This window comes from Rhincodon typus, chromosome 18, assembly GCF_021869965.1.
Source record: "Rhincodon typus isolate 14 chromosome 18, sRhiTyp1.1, whole genome shotgun sequence".
Classification (NCBI taxonomy): Eukaryota; Metazoa; Chordata; class Chondrichthyes; order Orectolobiformes; family Rhincodontidae; genus Rhincodon; species Rhincodon typus.
Window position 1 is genome coordinate 9,535,682 of NC_063349.1, and position 2,965 is coordinate 9,538,646.

General features: G+C 37.3%; 1 protein-coding gene across 1 annotated transcript in view; it reads right to left on the reverse strand.

Annotated features, from left to right (window-relative positions):
• The window catches only part of yaf2 (YY1 associated factor 2), a 109,197-nt gene extending 106,965 nt beyond the window's left edge, over positions 1-2,232 (reverse strand). Inside the window, exon 1 of the mRNA XM_048607524.1 lies at positions 1,885-2,232. The gene's annotated coding sequence lies outside the window, so the exon portion shown is untranslated. The remainder of the gene's footprint in view (positions 1-1,884) is intronic.
• Between the last annotated feature and the right edge of the window lie 733 nt (positions 2,233-2,965).

A 2,965-nucleotide genomic window follows, 5' to 3' on the forward strand; every position in this document is an offset into this window, starting at 1 on the left:
TAGGCCCGAAACGTCAGCCTTCCTGGTCCTGTGATGCTGCTTGGCCTGCTGTGTTCATCCAGCTCTACACCTTGTTATCTCAGATTTTCCAGCATCTGCAGTTCCTACTATCTCCAAATCTCTACTTGTGTGTACAGACGTGTTCCCCAACTTAAATTATGTAACTTTTAGACTATGCTCTCTTTTCCTAGATTTTCCAACCAGCAGTAATAGCTTCTATTTCTCCTCAGTAGCAGTCGTCATTTATATTTCCCCTAACAGCTTCCCTTAATATTTTAAAAACTTCAATGAAATCATTTCTTTAACCACCTAAATTTCAGGAATAAAACCTTAACGTGTATAATCACTCTTGGTAATTTAAGACTTGAAGTCTACCTATTCAAATAACTTTCATTTATATATTTTTTTAAAATAACAAAAAGATCCCAAGATGTTTCATATAAGCATAATCAAATAGAATTTGACATTGAACTGTGTATAGCAATTTTAGTGTCTGAGACCAAAAGCTGGTTAAAATAGCATGTTTAAGGACTATCTATAGAAAGAGAGGAATAAGCTGGCAGTGCACTTTAACTGAGGAATTGCCAAACGTAGGACCTTGCCAGCTGATAACGGCAGAGTGACAAAAATGTGGGATGTGCAATAGGCTAAAATTGGAGCAGCACATAAATTTTGGAAGGCTTTTGGAGAACAAAGATAAGGAGGTGGAGAGACCCCAGAGGGGTTTATATTTTTGTTCGTAAAGAAGAATTGCCTGGCCCAAAGCCAATATGAGTCAGTGAGTACAGGGATAATGGTGAATGGGTGTTTAGTGCAACTCTTCACTCTTGTTCAAGTAGGGTCACTGGACTCAAAACATTAACTCTGCTTTGTCTCTTACAGATGCTGCCAGACCTGCTGAGTTTCTCTAGCAATCTCTAATTCTGTTTCAGATTGTCAGCATCTACAGCTCTTGGTTTTAACACATTTCAAAAGTTGAACAAAATTTGGAAAACACAGGCCTATCTTATGGCACAGCTAACAACTATAACATGGCTAGTATTTCTCAAAGAATGAAAAATAATGTGAAAGAGGGTGATGCAGAAATTTTTAAACCATTGAAGTTTGCATCCAAAAAGAATCTGAGACTCCATGAGCCATATGATTATGAGAATGATAAGGATAAAAGAAACTTCAATGCTTTGGCATTTAAATAGTTCTCTCTTATCTTGTTCTTGAAGTAATGTTTGCAAAATGAAAAGTAAGTGAACAAAATCCAAAAAAAAATCTAACTTGGTTGAGTGAAAGAAAAACTAGGATAGAATGCCAATCTAACAGGCAACTAGTTATTGATCCTTACCCTCCAGATATATTCCTCAATATTAGAACAAAAGCTTTTTTTATGGAACTGCATGTATGGACACTGATGAAGGGACTGAAACACTACTCCCTAGAGCCTACCAACACTTGATATCCAGATTTATAGTTAAAGAATGGCCACTCAAACAATGCTGGAGGGCTGTCAGAACCTACGATACCATAGTTATCCAGTCATTGCAATTTCAGGAGACCATTATGTATTACTAATCAGTCTTGAAATTAATCTCCCCACAATCACGATTATCAAGTCTATGCCTTTACAAGCAAGATTGCACCAACATTTTTGACCAAATGCCTTCCCTTTATTTGGAGCTCATCAGAAACAAATAAATTATGTAAAGCATGTCCATTTGAAATTAAAATATGTTAGAGTCAGATGGAGTACAATGATATGATACATCTTTTCTTACACATCCTACCCTCAACATCCCCAGATGGGTCAGCACTCAAATGATTATGAATTTGGTAACAGTAGATATAAACCAAACCCTCATATGCATATTAGATAAAAGACCAACCTCCTACCTCTGAATCTGTTCCCAAGAGGAATTCCTTACAGCTTCAGGAAAACATTGGACAGACATGTGGCAGTTTAATATGGCGAGTATGAGACTGCTTCAAAAGAAAAACAGAAGAAATTTAATGCAAAGATGCTGAAAAATGAGTGATCAGAGAGGCATATCTAATGTTTTCAATAACAACTTTCTCGAAATTGTTTGGACATGCAGATAAAGACATAGAAACGTTGAGAGAATTAGAGTTAGCGTCATACAGCACGTGAACAACTTGTGCATGCCGACCAGGTATCCCAAACTAAACTAGTCCCATTTACCTGTGTTTGGCGCATAACCTTGTAAATGGTTCCTATTCAAGTACCTGTCCAAATGTCTTTTTAAATGTTGTAACTGTATCTGCATGTACCATTTCCTCTGGCAGTTCATTCCACATACAAACCAACCTCTGAAAAGTTGCCCTTCAGGTCCCTTTTAAATCTTTCTCTTCACACCTTAAAATTATGCCCTCTAGTTTTGAACTCCCTTTCCCTAGGGGGATTCACCTTATTTATGAGCCTCACGATTTTATAAACCTTTATAAAGGTCACCCCTCAACCTCCTATGCCAAGGAAAATGTCCCAGCGTCTGCTTTTAACTCAAACTCTCCAATCCCAGTAACATCCTTGTACATTCTTTCCTGCACCTTTTCCAATATAATAATATCTTTAATACAGCAGGGCAACCAGAATTGTACACAGTACTCCAAATGTGGTCTTACCAACAACCATAACATGACGTCCCAACTCCTATACTCAAAAGGTCTGAACAAGGAAGGCAAGCATCCCGTACACTTTCTTAACCGTCCTGTCTACCTGTGACACAATTTTCAAAAAAACTACGTACCTGAACTCTTAGTTCCTCTGTTGAACAACCTACCATTAACGATATAAGTCCTGCCCTTGTTTGGCTTACCAAAAATGCAATACCTTGCATTTAATAAATTATATTGCACGTCAGCGCACTAAACAACCAAAAAGTGTGTCTCATAACTAGGTGAAATTTGTCTATAAATTTGCTTCAAATGATCACTAGATAATATCTTTGCATTGAGA